Consider the following 10500-nt stretch of genomic DNA (forward strand, 5'->3'; position numbering starts at 1 on the left):
CCTGTGCCTGCACTAGTAGTCAATGATCTGGTCCTCCGCCCGCGTCTCACTTTTGATTTTGGCAACTGAGCCTGTTGCCGGCCACTGCGCCTGCTTGGCCCTGGTTTGGCTAGAAATTTTGAGAATGGCATAAACACGGGTTCTCACAGTTTGCTGCTCCAGTGTTTTTAGACCTTTTTTGCCAGTTTTTTTCTGTGGTGTATTGAGGTATAAGGATAAGCATTTCATAAGTTTCACAATCTTTTAGTGACAATTACATCAAGTTTAACCAGCTCAGGACTATGGAGTTAGAATCTACACCGCATCTGTGGCTCTCTAGCTCTGATGTGGGCTAGATTCTACACTGCGGCTTTCCGCAGTCCTGAGCTGTTCGCTGCTTGCTGCGACTGGAGATTCGGCTGTCATGTGACAGCTGAGTTTCCTCCTAACAGTAAGGAGCCAGTTTCATTGGCTGCTTACCAGGTGATGACTGTGAGCCAATCACAGTGATCACTGAACTTCCAGATGAAACAAAGGCCAGAGCCTTTTGGTCCGTAATTGGTTAAGCAAAGAATACTTGAATTGTTACCCCTTCTTTTTCAAGACCTCTGCAGTTTGCTCTGGCATGCTGTTGATCAGCTTCTAGGCATCATAAAAAATAAGCAGCAAATTTACTGAAAACCAGTATTTGTGCCATTCTCAAAACTTTTGGCCCCGACTGTAAATTTCAGGAGGGGGCACATTTGTTGGCTAACTATACTGGCAATCTGATTATTTCCTGTATTTCGAAATGTACCGTGGTAAACAATGTATCCCTTTTTACTTGAGAAATATGGAAACAATCAGAATGCCAGGAAGGTTAAATGTATCTAAAGCTGCTTTCTCTGACTAGCAGAATGCTTCTAAACAGCGGTACAGTTCCTGTCAGCACATCCCTGACAGCCTCCTGAGTCACAGCCAGCCCTGCCTGTCTGCTCATAGTGGCACAAGCACGTCATCCCACACCAAGGATTGTCCTGGGAGAACGAGCTCACACGTCACCTCTAACATCTGACAAGTCAGGAACAGAAATTTTTCTCACCATTGTGTAAAGATTACCACTCTCAGCTTCATTATAAAAAGAATTTTGGCCCATCCAGTTTGTGTCAAAACAAGGAAGAGTATTGTTTACTCTTTGGCTCTAATCTCATAATGATAAAAAAATGGAATGTGGTTTGTGAGCAGCCTTTCATGAGCTGCTTTACTACTGAGGTTAAGCGTACTGACCTGCAGCATTTCACTCCCAGGTGCTGATGTCCCTTTTACAATTAATGGCACTGCATCTGCTGAGCACTACTGCTGAGGCACTATGCCAGAGGGTACCGAGTCCTTGGGCTTGCGTTAGACGTTTCTTAACCACATTTCTTATCAATAGAGATATTTAACATACACGCGCACACATACATACATACATACATACATACATACATACATACATACATACATACATACATAGTGTATGTAAATACAGTATTGTGCAAAGGTTTTAGGCAGATGTGAAAAAAATGCTCTAAACAAAGAATGCTTTCAAAAATCGAATTGTTAATCATTTATTTTCATCAATCATGAAAATAGAGTACATGAACAAAAGAGAAATCTACATCAAATCATTGTTTGGTGTGACCACCCTTGCCCTTCAAAACAGCATCAGTTCTTCTAGGTACATTTGCACATTGTTTTTGAAGGAACTCAGCTGTTAGGTTGTTCCAAACATCTTGGAGAATTGATGTAGGCTTCCTCGCATCCTTCTGTCTCTTCATGTAATCCCAGACACACTCGATGATGTGGAGATCAGGGCTCTGTGGAAGCCATACCATCACTTCCAGGACTTCTTCTTTACGCTGATGATAGTTGTAAATGATTTTGGTTGCATGTTTGGGGTCGTTCTCCTAATGCAGAATAAATTTGGGGACAATCATACGCCTCCCTGATGGTATTGAATGTTGGATAAGTATCTGCCTGTATTTCTCAGCATTGTGAACACCATTAATCCTGACCACATCTCCAGCTCATACTTCACTGTTGCCTGCAGACACTCATTTTTGTACCACCTTCCAGCCCTTTGCTGCACAAACTGCATTATGCTACAGCCAAATATTTAAAATTTTGACTCATCAGTCCAGAGCACCTGCTGCCAATTTTCTTCACCCCAGTTCCTATGTTTTTGTGCATACTTGAGTCGCTTGGCCTTGTTTCCACGTTGAAGGTATGGCTTTTTGGCTGCAATGCTTCCATGAAGACTACTTCTGGCCAGACTTCTCTGGACAGTAGATGAATGTACATGGGTCCCACTGGTTTCTGACATTTCAGAGCTGATGACACTGCTGGAGCTCTTCCCATTTTGAAGGGTAACAAACTTGATGTGTCTTTCATCTGCTGCACTTAGTTTCCTTGGCCACTGTGTCTACGATTCTCAATGTTGCGCATTTCTTTGTGCTTCTTCAAAGGAGCTACCTATAATGGCCCGTTTTCACTAGAGCGAATCCGCATGCGTTGTCTGCATGCAGATTCGCATAACCAATACAAGTGGATGGCCCTGTTTCCACTTGTCAGTTTTTTCCTGCGTTTTTCTGCACGGTAGAGCCTGCAGAATTCGCCTGCGTGTGGAATGCAGGCGATTCGCAGGCTATGTATTTGATAGGGAAACCGCACATGCGTATTTTGCCACGATTTCGCGTGCGAATTCGCATGAAAACGAATGTAAATTGAACCAGGCAGTGACATGGTTAAATTCGCATATACCCTGCCTATGCGAAATCGTGGCAAAAACGCACGCGGAATCGCATCCGCATGCGATTTCGTCAGTGGTGGAATCCCCGGCGATTCGCACCGCACTATTGGAAACGAGCCCTAAGAGTTGATGCTGGTTTGAAGGTAAATGGTAGCAGCACCAAATATTGATTTAATTTAGATTTAAATTTTGTTTGCTCACATTGCAAACAATAAATTGATTAATATTTCTGAAAGCATTTTTTGTTTACAGCATTCTTCACACCTGCCCAAAACTTTTGCACAGTCTCCAGGACTTCTCAAGAGCTGCTCCAACACTATAGAACTCCCTACCTCCACCCATTGGGGCAGCCCCCTCCTTCAACATCTTCAAGAAGGCCCTCAAAACTCACCTTTTCACTCTGGCCTACCACCCCTCTCAAGTGCTCCAAACCCACAGCTGAACTCTGGACCCCTACCTTTCGTGTCCCTACTTCTCCCTCTAGATTGTAAGCCTTTGGGCAGGGTCAGCCTCCTTTTGTATCCTACCTGATCATGCACTTCCATTACTGTGCACCCATGCTATGCATTTGAGTGAACCAAACTTCCCTAATCTCCATGCTCCCATCCCGTGACTAAGCATTATCTTGTACTCATACTGTGCTGCATGATCTGGTTTTTCTTGTATTCCTGTATTGTCATATTGCTGTATGTCACCCCTAAATATTGTCTGTAACCTAAACTAATGTCCAGCGCTGCGTAATATGTTGGCGCTTCATAAATACAATAAATAAATAATAAATAAAAAGTGCTGCTATGTATCATGTGCTGAGAGCAGAGTACAGGCAGTGCTGCTATTTATCATGTGCTGAGAGCAGAGTACAGGCAGTGCTGCTATTTATCATGTGCTGAGAGCAGAGTACAGGCAGTGCTGCTATGTATCATGTGCTGAGAGCAGAGTACAGGCAGTGCTGCTATGTATCATGTGCTGAGAGCAGAGTACAGGCAGTGCTGCTATGTATCATGTGCTGAGAGCAGAGTACAGGCAGTGCTGCTATGTATCATGTGCTGAGAGCAGAGTACAGGCAGTGCTGCTATGTATCATGTGCTGAGAGCAGAGTACAGGCAGTGCTGCTATGTATCATGTGCTGAGAGCAGAGTACAGGCAGTGCTGCTATGTATCATGTGCTGAGAGCAGAGTACAGGCAGTGCTGCTATGTATCATGTGCTGAGAGCAGAGTACAGGCAGTGCTGCTATCTATCATGTGCTGAGAGCAGAGTACAGGCAGTGCTGCTATCTATCATGTGCTGAGAGCAGAGTACAGGCAGTGCTGCTATCTATCATGTGCTGAGAGCAGAGTACAGACAGGCAGTGCTGCTATGTATCGTGTTGAGAGCAGAGTACAGGCAGTGCTGCTATGTATCATATGCTGAGAGCAGAGTACAAGCAGTTTTCCTATGCATGTGCTGAGAGCAGAGTATAGACAGTGCTGCTATCACATGCTAGCCCAGAGGTGTATCAGCACCCCTCACTTCACTAAACTGTTCTGTTCTGGAGGCTAATCCTGCTTCTCCAGCCTGTGCAGAAATCTTCTTATGTAAAGTGGTAGAAGCAAGCAAGTCAGGATTATTTTAATCAAGAGTAACAAAAAGATTGGCTATCTGACTCTGGCTTCACGCAAGGCTTTCAGGTTTTAGGCGCCACTTCAAAGAACCAGTTTAAGGATCTGTTTCTGAATGCATTTATAACCAACATACTATAATTTTAGTGTCCTATAAATATTTTAAACGGTTTTTGGATTAAAACATGTTAAATACCTGGAGGTAGTATCTTATAGGGCCTATTCACATTGGGGAGCATTCCTGGGTATTTCCGTAGCACTTTCAATCTCTGGTGACCACTAGCATTTCAAAAATGCATCGTTTGTGCAGTGATTTGCCTGCGAGTAGTAGTTTGCTGAAATTGGAAACGCAGTGCATACAGCGATGTTCCATGATTTTTGCGCAGATATCGCGTTTGAGTACAGAAAGAAACTTGTGAAAAACCATGGCTGCAATTTCGCTAGCATTTTGCCATTACCAATGTGTGACTATGCCCTAAGGGCTGAGCCACACTGCAGAGCGCTTTGCAGTGTAGGTGTAGGTCATGACATCACACTGTGAGAGGGGTTGCATCACAATCAGCCATATAGAGGTCCCTGATGATCTGTTTGAGAAAAGATAAAGATTTTTTTTATGGGAAAGGGGGGTATCGGCTACTGATTGGGATGAAGTTCAATCCTGGATTACAGTTCCTCTTTAAAACAGTAATTCCTGAGTTTATTCTGCTGTATGGAGAAGGGAGGAGGAGAGCAAGGCACCTAACAATGTTAATAACAATAGCTACTTGGCATGCTTGTCCAGTCACTACTGAGCAGGTGGGTATCAGAGGACACCTGCACACAAAAGGAGCCCAGTAGTACCAGGAACAATCGTTTTGGACAACCCAAGTTACAAGTGTGTACTAATCTTAACAGTCTGCCGGATTACTGTATATACCATATTGTGTGCAGAAATACTGGCTGTTGAATGATTTTAGCTTATGCCTGGGAATATTATGTTAACAAAGGGTGCTGATGCTAGGCATGTTGTTGTATAAATATGGATTGTGTAGCAGGTGCACATGATGCGCATCTTCTTGCTATAGTTACATTAGAATACGTCTTGTGTTACTAGGTTTGTGTTTTTGTGTCAGAGAGAAAGAGCCCTGTGGCTGTAATGTATGAGGATGACTGATCGAGCATCAGATAGGGCCTGTTCAGACTATGCGCGTTCCTAGCCGTTTTCAGGGAACGTGTCCGGGTACCAAAAACGCATAGAAACGGCTCCTAATGCTTTTGAATGGGCTAGTTCACATGTATGCGTATAAGACGCATACGTTTCTTATCCGCATTGCTGCATGCAGTTCTGTGCGTCACGCATAGAAACGGACGAAATGAAAGTCTATGGACGCGTATCAAAAACGCGTACTATTGCGTTTTTAGCGTATGTTTCCCTCTGCGGTTCCCATAATTCTTTTTTTCCCCTGGGTCACGTGTGTGTGCAAAACGCAATAGAAACGCATTAGAACGCAAGAAAAACGCATGCGTTTTTGAACTTGCGTTTCTTTGATTTTATACGCATTCTTCATACGCTGACAGTCTGAACAGGCCCATACTCTCCGTATGACAGGAAAGGTGATTTACTAATACAGAGGTGAACAAGTTAATTGCAAAATGCTTCCAGTCTTGTGCAGATAATTATTAGGTCTCATTCTGCTGTATATGATTAGAAGGCTTGAAGTGAACATGTTCCGACCCTTCATATCACCTTTATTTTAGCAATTCGCCCAAATACAATAAAGGAAGGACATCAGAGGGCGGTTGGCTGACCTGGTACAAGCTGACCTTTACAATGACTGCAAAGCACACTGTAAACCTGAACCATTGACTTGGCTGAACACAATTTTAGGTTGCTGAAAGCACACAGCTAATGGGAAGTGATTTTTCTAGCGTTTTTTTTTTTTTTTAATCTTGTGTGAGATCTGTTGGCACTCCCATACATGTGAGATCGCAGCTTGGTTTGTTGATTGCCGTTTCATGGCTGTGGGTACCTAGCAAGTTCTGCCTACTCGTCCACTTGGTTCTCCTGCTTCTATGTCCTCCCATTCCACCAAGGTAGAAATTAAATGAATTATATAGCTGAGTGATCAGACCTGATGTGTAGATGTAAGATTGCAGACATGTAAGTAGTTCTGTTACAAATGAGATATGGAATATCTCAAAGTGATGCAAGGGAGAGGATTATCGGGAGACCTCTCCCATCACTTGACCTCCCCCACTCCAGACTGCGCTCCAGAGCATTGAGGATTGCCTACGATCCCTCAGACCATGGCCACCGCTTCTTCAGTCAGCTACCATCCGGCCGCAGCTTCCGGGCCATCTCCACCAGAACTTCTTATCCCCCTGCAATCAAACTCTTGAACTCCCTCCAGGCCCCTCCCACCTCCAGCACTCTCCTGCCGCACAATCTTCCTCCCCTAAGGTCGCAAGAGGACTAGACTGTAGTGGAATGCTGCTTTCATTTACTGTGCTGTGTTGCACTATTGCTGTGCCTTGTTGTACTGTTACACTATGGTTGTTGTTGTACTAGTGTACTATTGTTGCACAATCATGCACTATTGTTTTACCATTACTGTGCCATGATGTACTATTAGTGTGATTTTAATGTACTATTTCTACAGTCCACTGTGCCTTGTTTACCACTCCAACCCTTACTCTGAGCCATGCAATGTGTCAAATTCCGGGCACAGTCATGCTTGGCAAATAAAAATTATGATCCCAATGTTTTTTTTTTGCGGATTCTTTCTTTTCTGCTTCTTAGATACAGAGATAAAACATTGTAAGCCTTTGCTGTGCACTGCTGACTTTCGCTAAATATGCGAGTCTGCCCCACTACGGCGTGCACAGGATCAGCTCCAGCTCCTCAAAAAAAAAACCAACGCATTAGATTCCTGTATGTATGCAGGTTTACTGTTCAGTAATAAAGGTGGACGAGACAGACAAAAACGGTGCAGGAAATTTAGGCGCATAGATTGTAATGTGAATTATGGCTATAGTGGCGCCCAGACAGTAATTTGGCCATCGTCAAAATGCAGAGACGAATTGACTATAAAAACAGCGTAATTCGGCCGCCAGCAATAGCCGGAAGCCAAATTACGCCTTACTCAGGTCCATGGCGGCCTGGAGGAGTCGTAGTAATATAAACGCTGAAGGGACTTTTGCAGGAGCAGCAGGGTGAGCTGTTTTTCTGCTTTGCCCTGCCCCCAAATTTCCCTGCGCCTTAACTACATGCATGTGACGTGAAAGCCTTCGGCAGGGAACACACTTGAATTTCAGTTTTCCACGCGCGTTTTTCTGCATACTTTTTCTGCATACCATGTGTTTCCATGCAGGAAAACGCGCACGTTTTTTCACAGCAGCTGATGTAAATGATAGAGGAAACTGCCAAAATGTGCAGAATCATGATGCAGAATGTCAGTTTTTTTTTCTGTGCGCAAACAAAATATTAAGTGTGTACTAGCCCATTGATTAACATGAGTTCTCAGTTTTTCTGTGCAGAAAACGCGCACGAAAACGGTCAAGTGTGTTCCCTGCCTTCCTGTAGCGCCGGGAATGATAACATTTAACTTCTACATTATGTGTTTAGGTTTCTAGGAAAACTAGATAGCCAATTTAAAAAAACACCTTATTTAATACCATGGTTAACTGCTTCCGGACCGAAGCAGTACGAATCTACGTAGATTCTACTGCTTCTGTATTCTGCATCCCACCGCTCTGACGATCTCGCCACTCTTTCCACTCCACAATACGCTCGCACTGCCATCTAGCGGCGGTAGTGCTCTTTGAGCAGGTCAGGAGACACTTTAATTGGCTCTTGACTGCGTGATCACAGAGAGCCAATCACATTGGTTCACATTGATAGACAGCTTCAGGAGCCAATGAAAGCGGCTCCAGACCAGCTGACAGCGCTTTGCCATCATAGAGACAGCAGAGAGAGGGGCTTGTGGTGATGGGACAACGCCGTGACCGGCTAGAGCGGCAGGTATGTTTGGCAATTTGTCGGTATGCTGTGGTTTTTGGTACCAGCAGCCTTTGGTCCTTAACTGCTTGCCGACCGCGTCACACCAGTGGGCAAGGCCGCGGCGGCAGCCCCAGGACCACCTAATGCCAATCGGCGTACAGTCCTGGGGCAGCAGTTTGCAGGAGATTGCGCGCAGGCTGTGCGTGCATCTCCTGCTCGGTGGGCGGAGCTCCACCCCGCCTTCAGTCTCCGAGCGGCAATCGAAAACTAATTGCATAGTACAGCGCTGCGATCAGCAGTAGCGCTGTACTGGGGACAGCTGTGTAACTCGGCTGTCCCCTCCTGAGGCTGGGGAGTGATTGGCTGTCATAGGCTGCAGCCTATGACAGCTGATCATAGTGATTGGCTGGCGGAGGGAGGGTCCCCCGCCTCCTCCATAGCTCCGGTCCCCGTCTGTTACCCTTCCCTCCCCGCTGATTGGAGGGAAGTGACGTGGGCGGGGACTGGAGCTATGGAGGAGGCGGGGGAGCGGCGAGACTGACACTTACAGAAGTAAACAGCCAGCTGCGACATGATGTGTGTCGACTGCACGGCTGGGTGATTTATGGGGGCATAGCAGAGCGCAGGGGGGACTTAGGGGGGATCGGTATAGCAACAGAGGCTGGGCAGTATATGCAGACCCAGCCTCTGTGTGTAAAGTGTATATCTCACCCAATAGCATTGTTAGAACCCACCTCGGGTTCTCTTTAAGGGGGCAAAGACTGCTGGAACGGAAGTGGTTAATATAGCGATCACCTATGTTTTTACAAAACTGGAGATTCTCTTTAAGAAAATAAACTTCATACTGTGCCTTTTTAGAGCACTATAATCACATCACTGCAAGATCAAACCTCAAGCTGCCTGCAGTGGCTGTTGATTTCTCTGTCGCAGCAAATTGGATAAAATGCTGATGATCTGCATGCAGTGTCTGGTCTTCCAGGTAATAATGCTACTTATCCTATTATGTTCTTTTAAATTCCAGATTGAGTTAGCAAAGCTGTTTCAGACTTAAAAGCTCATTGAACAGCAATGCATTTCTAAGCAAGACGTTTGAAAGGACTGCAAAGTTCTGTAATGAAATGTGTGATAGCTCTACATAATTTAAAGAGGACCCTATATCATTAATAAGCTGGCAATCTAGCTTTTCTAGATGGGACTATTTGGGCTTAAAGTTGGGAAATATGTTGGACATCAGATCCGGAACATGAAAGCAGAGCTGTGGAGTCGGTACAGAAATCATCCGAATCCAACTCTGACTCCAACACCTCAGTTTATGAAACCACCGACTCCAACTCCAGGTACCAAAAATGGCTCTGACTCCTTGACTCTGACTCCTTAGTCTAATACTTACCAGGTGTGTGAAATTGGTACAAAAATCATCCAACTCCTCAGTTTATGAAACCACCGACTCCAACTCCAGGTACCCAAAATTGCTCCGACTCCTTGACTCCAACTCGGACTTCACAGCCATACATGGAAGTCCTTTTCATAATTGCAGGAGTATTTTAATCTGACAAAGGGTAGCCTGTTCTTGTCCATGAAGATTAAGTCTATAGTAAAATTCTATATAACTGACTTAAAATCTATAGGGTGATCAACACCCACATGATAGATATGTTTGATCGGACCCAAATACTTAGCCGGAGTTATACAAAGGGCTTAGAGAAAGGGCACTCTGCCAGGAGAGAGTTATCGGTTTTGCTAATCACACATGTAACATCAGTATGAAAAACTCTGGCTTCATGTGTATATCCCAGAAGACTTACCAGAATTGAGTAGTAAACCTTCAGTGTTGTATCTCATAATACTAGATGTGGCTAGAAGAGGACGCTAGTCTAAAAGAGGGCGCTAGTCTAAAAGAGGGCGCTAGTCTAACTTATTGGTTGTGAGAACCAATTTGTAAGAAATGGGGGACTCCGTGGGAAACACTATCGCTACCAAACCAATAGGTTTAGTAAAGTTGCGCGAGTGCAGGGGGTAGCTGAAGCGTGCGCCGCGCCTGAAGCGCAGTGGCCATGGACGAGGGTCCTGTGTACAATTTTTTTTTTTTTTAAAGTTTGATGAGTACAAAAAGGTCATAGAATACAGCAGGTCACATCCAAATGTACAGACATCTACACATAGTAAAAATGA

At 44.7% G+C, this 10500-nt stretch overlaps 1 protein-coding gene across 1 annotated transcript in view; it reads left to right on the top strand.

The window, feature by feature from the left end:
• Nucleotides 1-10500, top strand: part of TTC9 (tetratricopeptide repeat domain 9) — a 48274-nt gene that overhangs the window by 14182 nt on the left and 23592 nt on the right. The gene's annotated exons all lie outside the window — the stretch shown is intronic.

This window comes from Hyperolius riggenbachi, chromosome 9 (assembly GCF_040937935.1).
Source record: "Hyperolius riggenbachi isolate aHypRig1 chromosome 9, aHypRig1.pri, whole genome shotgun sequence".
Taxonomy (NCBI): Eukaryota; Metazoa; Chordata; class Amphibia; order Anura; family Hyperoliidae; genus Hyperolius; species Hyperolius riggenbachi.